Genomic DNA, 16,810 nt, shown 5'->3' with positions numbered 1-16,810 from the left:
GTTCTTTCCTAATTTTTTTCTTCTTTTTGAAATATAAATCTATTTTTGAGGTAATGACTATGTATTAAAGTTACATCAAACAACTATCTGAAGATTAAATCAAATAGAAGAATGCACTTTCTTTGGAAAAATTGATTAAATTTGGTTTCCCTAATGAGAGATTTAAATAGAAATGATTTTAAATCAAATTCATCCTGGATAAGGGGTCTACTGGCAAAACTAGAAACATTCTTTTAAGTAGATATTTATTACATATTCTTGGAAAAACATTTTTCATACATATGACAAGGTGTTATTTCCTTAATATCCAAATGTTCTTGCATATTGATAAAAAAAGTAAACAAACCAATTTAAAAATAATAGAGTTCTGTTTGTGTTGAGGTGGAGAGGAAGCTGACCAATGAACTTATACAAAGTTCAAACTCATTTATAATAGAAGAAATGAAAATTTCTAAAATTGAGAAATGAATTTTTCTCTTTCATATTACCAAAGAGGAAAACATTTGTTGTGTTTTGGAAATCTGCCCTCCCAGGTACCTTCAGTAAGAGTGTAAATTGATACAACCTTTTTAGAGAGCAATTTGGCAGGATGTATTAAACTTTAACACATACATTTTACTTGTAAATTTAAATAACACATCCTTTGATCTTCCAGTGCCATTTAGAATTTTCTCCTATACTTTTTTTTTACACACTTGATAAAAAAAAAAAAATCCTTGCTATATTGTTGTAAATAGCCAAAACCAGCTGAAGTCTCATCAGTAAGGATCTGGTCTCTTCCATGTAATACACATCTGTGTTTGCACGCAGATGCTTAGAAAAGGGAACAGAGCTGTAGGGAAAGATGTCCACGATACTTGTTCTGTGCTAAAAAGAAATAGTTTTGTCTAAAATGAATAAATATTTAGCTGGTTAGTGGGAGAGTCAGAGTACTTTTACTTTGTACATTATTCTGGTCTGAACCATTCTTTTCTTTCATTTTGCTTTGGTTGCTCTGTTTTGTTTGCTTGTGTGTCAGATGCTAGGAGAATGGATTATTTTATAATAACTTATAGCTAGTGATGAATATCCTTCTTAACTATATGCAGTCGCTATTTTCTTTCAATATCCTGAAATCTTCACAGCAACACACCTTCTATTGCTTTCTCCAAGATCAAGAACAAGATTAGGAATGACGTCAGAGCCTTTTTTTTCTTTTCTCCTTCACGGCATCTCTGGTGGAGAGACTCCTTTTAAGACTTGATTAGAGAGATTAAGGTGACTCCAAGGTGGGAGAAGGTGCATAAGGAAATCTACATCACCACCAGGTCTGAAGGCCAAAGTCTGCTTTAAAAACAAAAGTTCAATGTGTATGTACATGTGTGTATGTGTGTATGTGTGTTGCGTGTGTGCATTTTTTTCCCTTTTCCTCTCATCTCACATTGTCCTTCTTTGCAGCCATTAATTATAAGTAGGGGAAGGCAGAGAAGAATGGAAGGCACAAAATTAAGTAAATATTCTGAAACTCTCTTTTGTAAGGTAGGTCCAATTCCAACAACGCTTCTAATTCTAAATAGCAGCAACAACATGAATCAAAAGTATTTTGCTTCACATCATGTAGATGTCAGTTAGAAGTTGAGAAAAAATGAAATATTCATGCTACAGGAGAGTGGCTTTTACAGGCTGAAAAATATCTGTGATACACTTAGAAATGCTTATTTCGATGACATTTTCTGGTATTAGACTTAATGCACTGAAAAGGGACTAAAAAAGAGAGAGAGAGAGAGAGAAAGGTTGTCCTGATAGCTGTTTTATTTATTCCTCTTATTTTTTTATTTGAGTAAATTTTCTTGTAAACTCCTTTGCAGATTAAAGTTTATTTTAGCAGGCAATACCTTGGTTGAATCGGCTTTTCAATAAGGAGGAGGATGGATTAAACTGCCCTCTTCTTAATTGCTTTGTGAAGCCTTCCCTTCTCCTTAATCTCACTGTAGTTTCTTAAGAAATGAGGCACTTACATATCCCAAGGGCTTAAATGGAGATTTCTGCCACAGAGGGTAAAGTAGGGAGTTTGCTGCATTAATCATCGAATAACATCAATCAAGCATCCACTTGGGCAGTTAAATTTCTGTTGAACAAAGTACAGAAGTACCTGGGGAACGTCTCCCTCTTTGTAAGTGGTGTCATGAGACATCTGTCATGAAGGCCTTGTAAAAATAGATTTTTAGATGCAAACACAGTCATCTTTACGCAGCACAATGCTAGGCACATAATAAATACTATTTTACAAAAAAAGTATATGTAAATACATTAAATTTCTAAATAAATCATTGCATCTATTCCTTAAACAAACTGGTAATTACCTCCTTACTCTAAACTTGTCTGCTTATTACATCAAGAATTATTGTTTTAAATATCACTTTACTTCAGAAACATTTTTAGAGATTATAATTGGTCCAAGTTTTTGACTGATTCATGATGAATTGAAAGGTTTTTTTTTTTTAACAATTGATTTCCTTCTCCCTAATTTCCCTTTTTAAAATTATTGCACATTCATCTTATCCTCACTAGCCTAGGGCACATGTGGATTTGCCTCATAATTTGCTTCTGCAGTCCAAATCTGCTTCTGCCATCTGCAATGCCTCTCAGCCTCTCCTTCACCATTCCAGATCAATTCCATTCTGCTTTTATTGTCACTTGTCCTTCCAGCCAATTTTGTGGGATGCAAGTACAGGCAGTGTACTTACAGTACTAAAGTATTGGAGAGTTTAATTCTGTTTACTAGGATTTTATGTCAACTCTCTTAATTGTCTTTGTTGAACTCTGAGCACATTGGATGGTAAAGGTGTTTTATGACTTTCTCATTCTCACTAAAACCATCAACATCTACAAGAAACTTCATGATATAGTTAATCTCAAGGACTTAATAACATTGAACATAAAGATGAAAGTGACTTAATTTAAAAGTAAAAAGAAATAGATTTTGGGGAAGAGTCAATGAAGAAAAAGTGTCAAATATTTGCAAATCAATCTAAAATTCTACCAAAATTCAAATCAAAATCCCAGTTGTAGTGGATTGATATTTTTCATTGCTTTGTTCAAATGCTTTCTAAAATTCATCTTGGGTGGTAAATTGCTATTTATAGGAGATAATTTTTATTTTTGATTTTTTAGGGGTAATATATCATACCAGTTATTATATGCTATTAAAGAACTCAAGTAATAATATAGTAATTGGTAAAGGAAAAGATGTATAAAGATCATTGGAGTATAATTGAGAATTCAAAAATGATCTACATATATAAAGACAACATTTTGAATCAGGAGGTAAAAGATAGCATATTGAAGAGTGCATTTGGTCAACCAATTGGAAGAAGTTTAGAACCCTACATATAGCAAAACAAACACCAAATGAGTAGACAATACCAAAGTCAGTCAAATAAAAATAAAATAATAAATACAGGTACTGATAGATATTATAGGTAAATATTTCTTACAATAGTTAAAAGAAGAGGACTTTCTAAAGTTGATACCAATGAGAGAAAATAAAAAGGAACAAGAATACTTAAATTTTTTTCAAAATTCTGCACAAAAGATCAGAAAAAAAATAAATGATGTGGAGACTAACAGATCAGTACAAAGGATCAATGCAACCACAAGCTGGTCTTTTAAAAGATAAATAGACAAAACTTTAGCTAAGCTAACCAAAAGAAAGAGAAGACCCAAATAAATAAATCAGAGGTGGGGCCAGGGTTGTGGCTCAGTGGTAGAACCCTCGCCTCGCACGTGTGAGACCCTGGGTTCGATCCTCAGCACCACATAAAAATAAGTGAGTGAAATAGAGGCATTGTGTCCAACTATAACTAAAAAATAAATATTAAAATAAATAAATAAATCAGAGGTGAAAAGGGAGACATTACAACAGACACCACTAAAATTCAAAGGATCATTAGGGAATATCCTGAAAAATATATGGAATAATGTAAATAAATTATAAAATCTAGAAGAAAGGCCCAAATTTCTGGAACATATGATCTATGATCTAACACAATCGAACCAAGAGGATATGAAAAACCAAAAAAGATCAATAACAAGTAGTGAAACTGTTATTAATTTATCAGCTTTTGTGACTGAGGTGAGATCAAATCTCAATTTAGTTTGAGCAATAACAGAAAGCCTCCTAACCAAAAAAACAAAAAACAAAAACCTGGATTCACTGCAGAATTTTACCAGGCTTTTAAAGAAGAACTCATACTGATGCTTCTCCATCCGTTCCATCGAATGGAAAAGGAAGGAACCTTCCCAAACTTATTCTGCAAAGCCAACGTCATCGTGCTACCAGTACCTGACACAGACACAACAAGAACAAAGAGAGACTCTGTGATGAATATAATGCAAAAACCACCAGTAAAATACTTGCAAATTAAATTCAACAGCATGTTAAAAAGATCATATACCATTATCAAACTTGTTTTATTCCATCAATGAAAGGACAGTTCAACATATGCAAATCAATAAACATAATACAGCACATAAATAGACTCGAGGATAAAAATGACAGGATCACCTCAACAGATGCTAAAAGCTTTTGATAAAATTCAATATCCCTTCATGATAAGAGCCCTGAAAAAATTAGGTATAGAAGGATCATGCCTCAACATGATAAAAGCTATAAGAAATCCATAGCCAACATCGTACTGAATGGGGCTGGGAAAACTGGATAGTCACACATAGGAGATTGAACCTAGACACCTACCTCTCATCCTATGCAAAAATCAATTCAAAATGTATCAAAGATATTAAAGTAAGACTTGAAAATATTGGAATAAAATGCTCCAAGATATTGGCCCAGGCAATAATTTCCTGGATAGGTCACTAATAGTCCAAGAAACAAAAACAACAATTAACAAATGGGTTTACATCAAACTAAAAAGTGTCTGCATATGCTGGGCATGGTGGCCCATACCCATAATCCCAGATACTCATGAGACTGAGACAAGGTGATCCCAAGTTCAGGCCAGCTTTGGACAAGACTGTGTCTCAAACTATAGATAAATAAAGGCTGAGGTGTAGATCAGTGGTACAGCACTTGTCTACATGTATGAAGCCTGGGTTCAATTCTAAGTATCACAAAAGAAAAAAAATCTTTTGCACAGCAAAGGAAACTATCAACAGAGTGAAGAGACAGCTCATAGAGTGGGAGAAAATCCTTGCCAGCCAAGCATCTAGAAAAGGATTAATATTCATAATATATAAGGAAAAAACTTAATAATAACAAAAAATTAAATAATTCAATTAATAAATGGGCAAATGATCTGAATAGACTTCATAAAAGAGGAAGAACAAATGGCCAATAAGCATGTGGAAAAATGGTTGATATCTTTAGCCATCAGGGAAATGCGATCAAAAGTAAATTGAGATTTGATCTCACCTCAGTCACAAAAGCTGATAAACTAATAATAATGACAAGGACTGATGAAGGTTTAGAGAAAAAGAACCCTTACATACAGTGTTGATATAAATGTAAATCACTACAGCATTGTGGAAAACAGTACAGAGGGTCCTCAGAAAACTAAAAACAGAAATACAGTGTAACCCACTTTACTACTCCTAGGTATATATCTGAAGGAAATGAAGTCAGTATACAAAAGAGACACCTGCATACCTGTGTTTAATGAAGCATTATTCATAATAGCTGAGACACAGAATCAGTCTAGGTGCCCATCAGCAGATGAATGGATAAAGAAGAATGAAATCCAGTATTTACAGGAAAATGGATGGAACTGGAAGACATTATGTTAACCAAAATAAATTAGACACAAAAAGACAAGTGTCACATGGTTTTTCATATGTAGAAAAAACAATCCCCCCCCCACACACACATACACACACACAAAACCCTGTAAGTAGAAGAGGGACTACTAGGGGTTAGAGGGGTCAGAAGAAAGGGGAAGGGAATGAGAGGGAAAGGACAAAGGGAGGGCAAACTTGATCAAAACCCTACTTGTGCATGCGTGAAACCCCACAGATGAACCACCAGATAAACACCAGAGATAAAATTGATGTGTTAAAAAACTTTTAAGAATAGGACTGGGGTTGGGCTCAGTGGTAGAGCACTCGCCTTGCATATGCGAGACCCTGGGTTCGATCCTCAGCACCACATAAAAATAAATAAGTGAAATAAAGGTATTGTGTCCAACTACAACTAAAAAAAATAAATTAAAAAAAATAAAAGAATTGATGTGTTGATAATTATAATAATGACAAAAATGTCATAAAGCAGAGCAATGAACAATGAACTGGGTGAAGAAAATATTTAATAGTAAGAGACAAAAGGTCAAATACTCAATACATAGTCTTTCAAAACCAATTAGAAAAAATGAATGACGATATAAAAATGAGCAAGGAGCTTAAAAATACACAAATAGCAAATAAACATATTTTAAAAAATGTTTAGCCATACTAGCTATCAAAAAAATGCCATCATGGGGTTGGGGTTGTGGCTGAGTGGTATCGCACTTGCCTAGTATGCGTGAGGCACTTGGTTCAATTCTCAGCACCACATACAAATAAATAAGATAAAGGTCCATCAACAACTAAAAAATATTTTAAAAAAGAAAAAACTGTAATCATATCTTTGTGACAAAAGCTGGAAAGAATAATATCTAGGGTTAAGTGGGAAAGGAAAAATGGAAACATTTTATACTCTCCTCATGGAAGAGTGAAGTGGTATAATATTAGGAAGTGAAATTTGACAATAATCTCAAAAGTCTTTAGAAGAATATATTCTTTCACTTCTATGTTCCTTTTGAAGAAGTAGGGAAATATATGCACGCAAGAGTGCTTACAGCAGGTGATCACTATAGCAAAATACTTGGGAAAACAGACATTATCCAGGAGAATCCCAAATAACTTAAATGAGGTAGAAATCTATTCCATGGCTGTGTAAATAAACGTAAGACTCCATGGCAAACATGGCATTCTTGGGTCAACCACAACCCAGTGCCTCTGGCTTGGGTCCTCATCTCTTCACCACAAGGATCCAACCTTGTGGCCCAAGATATTAACTTGATCTCCAAGTGTCTCATCCATCACTAAGGGGCCTGGGGAAAATAAAGGCACATTTCTCTTTACGAATGTCTCCTGAGGGACTGGGTTTGTGGCTCAGTGGCAGAGCGCTTGCCTCGAGCATGTGAGGCACTGTGTTAGGGTCTGTAAACAAGTCAAGATGGCGCCTGGCATTTTGCCAGAGGGAGTGGTTTGTGAAGTAACGCCAGCGAGCCATTAAGTGTGGAGATTCCTTATTGGTTGACTGCTGTATCTAGTTTATGCTAATTAAGATAAGCTGTGTGGAATGTATATATACCCCTCCTGTCCTACAATAAACGGCTCCCACTCCTGCTGTATCAATGTACACAAGTTGCTCGTCACACCCCCCCCCCAACTGCGGCAGCAGCACTGACTTCAATCTTCAGAACCACATAAAAATAAATAAACAAAGATTAATAAAAAAGAAGAAGATTCCTGAAAGTTTCATACCACATTTCAATTTATCACATGGCCACAACTAACTGCAAAGGAATCTGGGAAATAAGCCTATTCCTAACAGCATCTGCCAGCTCAAAACTAGAAATCTTATTACTATGAAATAAGGGAAGAAAGGATAAAAGGATGGCCAGCAGTCTCACCACATAGCATAGTGTTGACTGAAATGGTTCAACAGCAAATAAATTATGGTACATTTGAGCAATGAAATACCATACACTTGTTAAATTGATGATGTGGATCTATAGTTATTGATATGGAAAGAAATGTACAATATAGTTTTAAATGACAAATGCAGTTTATGAAATTGCTTTTATAGTGTGATCTTATCATCTCTTATTTATCTAGCTGTCCTTTTATCATATACTCTATCACAAAGTGTTTTTTAGTTTCTGAGGTGATAGAATTTCTAAAATATATTTTTATTTTTAAAATTCCTGCCTGTATTGCATTGTGATGTGAAACATGCACTGTACATAATGAATGCTTTATATTTGTAGATGTATTCATTGTGACTAGATTGTAATCAATTATTTTTTTCCTAATTATTCAAGGAAAGATTCCATATACATTCATTAGAAAGCACCATTGAAGTGTGTTGTTGAAGACATTTTATATTGCCTAATTATTTATTGGCTTAATATATTAGTTTATGAGAAATGTGTATTAAAAATATCTACTATGACTGGGTACTTAACAATTTCTTTTTTTAATAATTGTTTGTGTATTTTTGAGGCCATGTTATTGGGTTATGCAAGTTTGGGATTGTTATGTTTTCTTGCTAATTTTTCTTCTTATGATTAAACAATGTCCCTTTATATACTGAATATTATTGCATTAAATTATATTTAATATAATTAATATTGTATTAACATGTTTATTTGCTTAGTATTTACCTGGAATTTTAAGGGCCATAGGTAGAATTTGTATTTCAATTCAGATAATCTCTATGTTATAACAGGTGAATACAATGTTCACCTTTATTAGAATTGTTGATTTTGAACTTCTTTCTACCATGTTATTTTCTGTTTTTTATTTACCATACTTTTTTTCTTATTATTTGGGAGAGGTTTTTTCCCTGATATCTACTTCAAGTTGTTACCTTTTTTGGTCCTTCAGGTATTTTGGAAGAGTTTTATTTTGGAGATTTCCCAAGTTTCAAATATACCTCACTTATATTTAAAAAGACTAAAATTAAACAATCGTTCTATTCTCTGTTCTCCCATGCTTTATTGTAGAGTTTGTTTCTCCTACTCTTAAAAATGTCCCCAAGTGAGCCTTTATTATAAGGGTTATAGAATATATCATATCTAGTATTTCTCTTTCTTTTTAAAATTCAGAATCAATGTGGGAAAAGAAATGTGGGAAGGAGTAGAAAATACCTAAGGTATTGAAAATTAAAATACAATATTGGCTTTATTTCAGATAAGTCTGACTGGAGAAAGAGCTTTTAGATCTGTGGACAGATGGGCTTGCTGATACTTTGCTCTTGAGTTACATGGACTTAGTCCTGCTGTGGCACCGAGGAAAGGAGAGAGTCTCCTCAGTGAGCTGCTGCTTACACCTCACCCAGGTCAGACAAGAGCCCAGGAACAGGCAGAGGTAACGGAGAGGGAAGACCAGGGCAGAGCCAACCAGTGGAAGTCCTTCTGCTTCACTTTTCCATGGCCCTGCCTTGCAGAGGAAAAGTTAAGATAAATCATTGTTCTTCTATTATTGCTGTCTTGTTAGTGCCTTTCCTCTGTCGTCCCTGGCCCAGCCCAACTTGCCACAATGAATGTTGCAGCTTCAGAAACCATAATTTGTGTGGATCCTTTCAAGATCTAGGAAGGAGCAACAGTCATGGAGAGTTAGAGGAGTGGAGTCCTACCAGCCAGAGTCACCCTTCTTGCAGGTACCAATCTCCCAACACCTTGCAGCTCTAGGACCACCAGTTCCCATGGAGAACCTGCCTTTGGGGGACCCCATGGAACATCAGCATCTTCCTCGAGGAGAAGAATCCGTCTGGTGCATGGCTCTACTCCCAGTCACGGGCCATGTGACTTGGCTCTACTGTGCCCTTGGCACACCTTACTGCTGAGAACAGCTCTGGCAAGGTAGGGGTGGGAGGGATGTTGGGTGCAGTGAAATCCAGTCAACCTTGACCAACTTGCCCTGACGGTAAGATCAAAGGGCTGGAGTTATCGGAGGACTCTCCCACCACTACCAGTAGTGAATTGAGAAGCTAAAATAAACTTTTCTCCATTATGACTGATAATTTTTTTTTAACCAAGCGGATTAAACTGGGCTAAAAGACTAATTTATGTTTAGAAGACTGATTGATCTTTCTACTTTCTTTGTAGAAGACCATACTCAGAAGTCATTATCACAGTAAGAGATCAAACATGTGGCCAAAGAATGTAGGGAACAGAATATATTTGAGGAGATATATAAATTATGATGAAAATAATTAAAGATTATATTACATTTCAGGATTTTGTAGTATTTAACTTCAAGTTTTATCTGTTGTGATTTCTATTATCTTGCTGAGTAAACCTAAACTTTTGTACCTAATTATCTATTAGTAACTTGGTACTTTTTGTTTCAAGTAGTTTCTCCAATTATTTTTTAAAAATATTTATTCTTTAGTTGTAGTTGGACACAATGCCTTTATTTTGTTTTTTATTTTTATGTGGTACTGAGGATCAAACCAGGGCTTGCATGTGCTAGGCAAGCACTCAACCACTGAGCCACAACCCCAGCCCTGGTCTCCACGATTATTAAAGCTTAACTTCCTACAAAAGTTGGACCTGACTCTGTTGCGTGTTTTTTGTTTTGTTTTGTTTTGTTTTTGTTTAGTTACTTCTGGGATGTGTCATTGCAACAGAGAAATGGAGTTGTTTCTTTGAAGGCAAACTCTCTCTTCTCCTTGTCTTGGGTGCTCTGCAGTCTCACTCTACATGACTTAGGTTTGAAGTTGTTTTTATCTAACCCCCAAGGGTCTAGGTGTACTTCCACAGTCTGAGGATTTATGCACTTTTTCCAATCTTGAATAGTGTCACTCCTTCTATTTTTTAAATTGTTTTTTTTTTTAAATAAATATGGGACAGATGTAAAATAAATACTTAGATATTTTTAAAATATCTAAGATATAAAAGATAATGGGGAAAAAACTCCAAAAAGGTGTAATAATACACCTGTGTCCTCACCACGGAGCGTAGGAAAAGGACAAAGAGAGCAACATTCCCACTTTGACACCCCTTGTGACTCACTCCCCCCACCTGTTTCCACTATTATCTTAAACTTGATATTTAGCATTTGTCTTTTTTGTAGTTTCACAAAGAAAATATACTGTTGTGTATGTTTTTAAACTATGCATCATTGACCTAATGCTAGATCTGTTCTTCAATTTGTTTCTTCCACTCAAAATTATGTTTCAGAGATTTCTTTATATGGTTGAACTCAGCTATAATTTACTCATCCTCACTCCTGTATACTATTCCATCAACTCTCTCTTCTATATTCTGTTAGTGGATGCTGATTTGCTTCTGTTTTTTTTTTTTTTTTCCTAGTGGGAATAGTGATGTTCTAAGCACTTTCATAAGTGCCTCCTCCAACAAGAAAATTTCTCTAGAGTTTATACCTAAGAGTGGAATTGCAAGGTCATCGCCATGTCCAGGCATCTTCATTAAGCAAAGTTGGTCTCCAAAGGGACTCTACTAATTTATACGCATACCAGCAGAATATGAGAGATTGCCTTGCCCTCATCCGTGTTAATGCATGTTAGTATCAGACTTCAATTTTCACCGATTTTGTGAGTATGTTGTAAAACGAATTTGTATTTTCCTGTTTGCTAATGAGATTCAGAGATATTTTGTACACCTATTGGCCATTTGCTTTCATTTCTATAAAATTATCATATAATTCTTTTGAGCATTTTAAAAATATAATTTGTCTTTTTCTTATTGATTCATAAATTCTTTTAACATGTTCAGGATAAAATTTTTTTAATGATTTTATATTTAGTAAATATCTCCAAGTCTGGGACTAGTCACCTCCCTCTCATCATGGTGTCTTTTGATAAATGGATGCTGTTATTTTTAATATAGCCCAATCTGTCCATTTTTCCTTTGTGTATTTTTTTAATATATATATTTTTAAATTATTTATTTATATGTGGTGCTGAGGATTGAACCCAGTGCCTCACACATTCCAGACAAGCACGCTACTGCTGAGCCTCAGCCCCTCCTTTGTGTATTTTTTAAAAATATTTTTTAGGGGTTGGGGCGCTCGCCTACCATGCGTGAGGCACTGGGTTTGATCCCCAGCATCCCATACAAATAAAATAAAGATATTGTGTCCACCTATAACTAAAAAATAAATATATAAAAAATATATTTTTTAGTTGTAGATGGATACAATATCTTTGTTTTTATTTATTTATTTATATATGATGCTAAAGATTGAACCCAAGGCCTCACATGTGCAAGGCAAGCGCTCTACCACTGAGCTACAACCTCAGCCCTCCTTTGTGGATTTTAATATTTATTTCCTGTATAAGAAAATGTTTATATCTCTGGGGTTGTAAGATTCTCCCAAATTGGCTTCTAAAATTTTTATGAGTTTGTATTTCACATATAACTCACAATCCACCTAGGATTGACTTTTGTGTGTGATGTGATGTATGGGTGCCAATTCTATTTATTCTTAGTATCTTATCAGTATTGATTTTACACATATATTATTCTTGTCTTCCATCTCACTTACTATACAAAAGATACATTGTAGAGTGTAGGAAAATGGTACTCTGAGAAAAATTTAGAGCCTTAATGTTTAAAGGCCAAAATAACTGTTTCCAAATGGGAAAGTTAAAGAAAGAACAATAGGAAAAGATACAAAGAAAACAGGATAAAGAACACCATACAGGGGCTGGAGATGTGGCTCAAGCGGTAGCGCTCTCGCCTGGCATGCGTGCGGCCCGGGTTCGATCCTCAGCACCACATACAAACAAAGATGTTGTATCTGCCGAATACTAAAAAAAAAAATAAAAATATTAAAAAAAAAAAAAAAAGAACACCATACAGCCAGTTTGCAGTGGCACATGCCTGTAATCCCAGTGACTCAGGAGGCCAAGGCCAAAGGATTGAGAAGGATCAGAAGGATTGTAAGCTCCAGGCCAGACAAAGTAGGAAAACCCTATCTCAAAACAAATTAACAATGGCTGGAGATGTGCCTCAGTGGTAGAGCACTTGCCTAGCAAGTGAAAGGCCCTTGGTTCAAACCCCAACTAGCACAGGAAGGATTAAAAAAAAAGAATGCTAAAGAGAGCAGAAACCAAGTAAGTGACCATCATATACATATACATATTTATCACAAGAGTGTGTCTGTTAGTCCCTTGTTGCTAAAGTCAGATGTGGTAGAATTTTTTAAAATAAATATTCTCCACTGGTGTAACTACAGGTGATTTTGATTTTTTATTAGCCTTCCTTTTAGTGTTTGAACTTTATACAATTAATATGTAATACTTTTGTTATTTGGAAAAACAAAATAATTTCAATGTCTAAAAAAACTTTAATAAAAACTGGATTAGGATATCATGTCATCACATAGTTTAGAAATTATTTTGCTTTAAAAAAAATGGCGGGGGGGGGAGTACCCGGGATTGAACTCAGGGGCACTCAACCTGAGCCACGTCCCCAGCCCTATTTTGTATTTTATTTAGAGACAGGGTCTCACTGAGTTGCTTAAAGCCTTGCAGTTGCTGAGACTGGCTGTGAACTCATGATCCTCCTGTCTCAGCCTCCTGAGCTGCTGGGATTATAGACGTGTGCCACTGTGCCCTGCCTTAAACTTTGTTTTGTATTTTATTTTAATTTATTTTATTATGTGTTGCTAAAGATGGAACCTAATGCCTCACACATGCTAGGCAAGCCCTCTGCCACTGAGCTATAGCCCCAGCCCTTGCTTTTTTATTATCTATGTTTAAGCAGAGGAAAAGTAACAAAAAGTTCTAAACTTACTTCAGATTTGACTTCAGAATGCATTACAATGAAATGGTAACAACTGAATCTAAATTCACCTACATATTTTTAATGGCTTTTCATTTCTTCAGGTAAATCCAATAAATGGAATGATAAGTGGTATCAATTAGGAAAATTCTAATAATAATTAAATAGATCAGATTGGCTGTTTTATACTTCTACATTAAAAAAAAAAACCTTATCCCCAAATCTAATGCGTAATCTTTATATTTACCAATTACTATTGATTCAAGTATTCTTAAAACAGTTGGGCTGATCACTGTTCAAATGCCTGTGCTTTCAATTTCCTAATGGTGTTTGTGAATGTTTGTTTCTGGGTCTCTGGGTGTGTGATGTGTTCATGGTGAGGATGTGTATGTGTCTGAGGGAGGCTGTTGGGGATTTGAGGGTGTCTCTGCTAATGATTTTAATGCTCTTACTCTTTCAATGAGTACCTTTTCACAGCCTTTTTCCTATCTGAATGATCATTATTTCTAAATTATTGAGACTCAACTAATGTTTTCCTCTAAATGATCTGCCAATGTGTGTACTAAAATTTTTTTTGAGTCAAGGATCTGTAAAAATCCAATTCTAAAGTAGAAGGGAAATAGAAGATATTTCTCAGAAATATAAAGCAAACTTTACCCAGTGAATTATCTGAATATTTCTCTCATGGTCTTTGTTTCTTTTAAAAAGTCTATAAATTATATTTTAACAAAATTCTGCATAGAATAAAAGATTGCTAACATAATAAAATGTGTAAGACAGTTTCTCATAATGAACTTTCAACAGACTATAAACATCTCTTTTCTAGATGATACAGATTTCTGAGACTTTAGATTTTTATTTATTTACTTCTTTCGCTTCTTTGTGATACTGGGAATGGAACCAGGATCTCTTACAATTAGGCAAGTGCTCTACCACTGTGCTCTATACCTAGTCCTTTTAAAATTTTATTTTGAGACAGGGTCTAAGTTGCTGAGTCTGGCCTCTAACTTGGGATCCTCCTGCCTCAGTCTTCTCAGTAGCAGGGATTACAGGCATGCGCTTCCTTACCCAGGTTTTACTTATTTTTTATTTTTTGGTTTTTCTTATAGGAAGGAAAAACAAGGAAAGGGAGGCATGAAGGGAGGGAGGGTGGACAAAACCCAATCAATCTTACCAAATGTGAATGTACTTCTGCGTGTTCTTTGTGCCTAACATTTCCCACTCTAGATTGTTGGTAGTCCCTAACTCGGCAAAGTGAGCATGCAGTTCACAAGCTGGGTTTGGGTATGCCTGCGAGGGCCAATTACAGTAGGGTAGCCTGGTAGTGTCTGACCCTGAATTAACCCAAACCATGGTTGGGGCCAAACCATAACACTGAATTCAGCCCAGGCCATGGGGGAGGTCCAGCGCAAGGCCATGGCCACAGGACTTCCCTGGAATGTGAACCAGCTGGAGTTTCCTCCAGTTTGGACTGAAACACCTCCAGTTCCAGATCCTCCATTTACTGATTGCATAATGATAATTGCATAATAATAATTTCCCCCAATTATTTTTCTCCACATTGTTCCATGTTCTTATCTGTGAAGCAGGAATATTTCCTGCCTAGATATCACCTACCATCCTCAGGAAGATCAAGTGATATGGTGCCTGTAGAGTCGCTGCACTATCCCCTGTCCTGGGGCAAACGCACAATTAGTGGTGGCTGTCTGCAGTTCCTGTAGAACTTCCCATAAGTGGTAGGCATGAGGGAGCGTTCATCAAGGGGAAAGCTGATATTTGGTCATCCAGGCAGGCAGGCAGCACCAGTTACAGCTGTCAACAGGTAACCAGGCTACAGCAATGAGCCTAGAGTGGAAAGACCAGATGCCACTCTCAGCAGAGGGTGGACAGATAAAACTGACCTAGCATAGGGGCAGAAAAGAGCCCCGGGCTCAGATGGATGGAGTAACAGGCAGGATTCAACAGCGTGCTCTCAACTCCAGGAAATAAGACAGGAACGCAGCTAGCAAAACTGGTAGACAAAGTGACACTGGCATTTCAGCTACAAGGCACAGAACAGAACTGAAGAACAGCAGCAAAGGGGAATGGATTGATGTCCAGTCACGAAGTATCTGGTCTGAGATTTGACAACCACCACATGCCACCCCTACCTAACCCCAATTATCTGACTGTTGCTCCCTAAGCCAAAATAGGGAAAACTGATGAAGATCATGGATTTTATTTTTCAGTTTTACCTTTGTTTATTTATTTTGAAAATAAAGCATATGTATTTGATTTTTAAAAAATCACATAGAGAGGTATGTGGAAAGTCTGGATTCTATAGGTCTCTCCATTTCATTCTTTTCCACCCTCTAGAGATAATCACCACCAACAGGGAATCACCCTTCCATTCTCTCTCTCTCTCTCTCTCTCTCTCTCTCTCTCTCGACTTGGAATATCTTATAGTGTCTCCACCCTGTAGAATTTTTTTCTATAAAGCAGGAGTCTTCGTTCTGTTTTGTGGACACATATTACTTTAATGGGTGGCGTCTCATAGTTGTTTGGAATAAGATCTCTACTGCTAAACACTTTACGGGTTGTTCCTAATCTGCTGTTACAATGTCACAAGACATGGCCTGGGATGGGACACATGATATTTTGTACTTTTACAAGAGATAGCAGGATGAAAACTTAGAAGCACAGTGTCTGGGTCAAAGGGCACGTTCACTGATAATTTTGTTAGTTATTATCAAATTTCTCCAAAAGAGTTGATCCATTTTTCACTCTTCCTGGCAACACCTGAGATGCCTGTTCCCCACAGCCTCGCCAACAGAGGGTGTTAAACTTCTGGACTGTAGCCAGCTTGGCAGGAAGGTTGTAAATTTGAAGTCTAATGTAAGGCAAGTTGTACTTTTATAAAAACTCCCACTAAGCAATGCTTTATTATTTGAATGGTCCTTGTTCCTCCCTTCTTTCCTTTGGTCTTTAAAAAAAAAAAAACATCCTCTTAGCCCAGACCATTTTATAGTTAGTCATGCAGGCTTAGTTACGGTATCTTCATGCCTGAAGCATTTTGGATTTGATGGATTTGGCTGCTATAGATAAGAAAGATAAGGAAATTAAAGTCCTGATTGATGTCCTGGGTCCTGACAACAGGTGGACTTCTCTCCTTTCTGGGGTCATTCTGGCCCCTGAGCCACCCTCCAGTCCCTGGGTCCCCTAACACCAGGTTGACTTCCTGGACTCTACAGAACATGTCCCCGTCCATGGTCTCACCTAGAGCAGCCCTCTGGTTGCCACCTCACAGATATTACCTGTGA

The 16,810-nt window shown here is 36.1% G+C and overlaps 1 long non-coding RNA gene across 1 annotated transcript in view; it reads left to right on the top strand.

Moving 5' to 3' along the window:
* The window catches only part of LOC107153144, a 30,617-nt gene extending 18,944 nt beyond the window's left edge, over positions 1 to 11,673 (top strand). Inside the window, exons 2-3 of the long non-coding RNA XR_001504876.2 lie at positions 8,950 to 10,472; positions 11,076 to 11,673. This is a non-coding gene — a long non-coding RNA (uncharacterized LOC107153144). The remainder of the gene's footprint in view (positions 1 to 8,949; positions 10,473 to 11,075) is intronic.
* Positions 11,674 to 16,810: the final 5,137 nt, after the last annotated feature.

The sequence above is a fragment of the Marmota marmota genome, unplaced genomic scaffold, assembly GCF_001458135.2.
Source record: "Marmota marmota marmota unplaced genomic scaffold, marMar, whole genome shotgun sequence".
NCBI lineage: Eukaryota > Metazoa > Chordata > Mammalia > Rodentia > Sciuridae > Marmota > Marmota marmota.
This window is presented reverse-complemented; position numbering and strand designations above follow the sequence as displayed.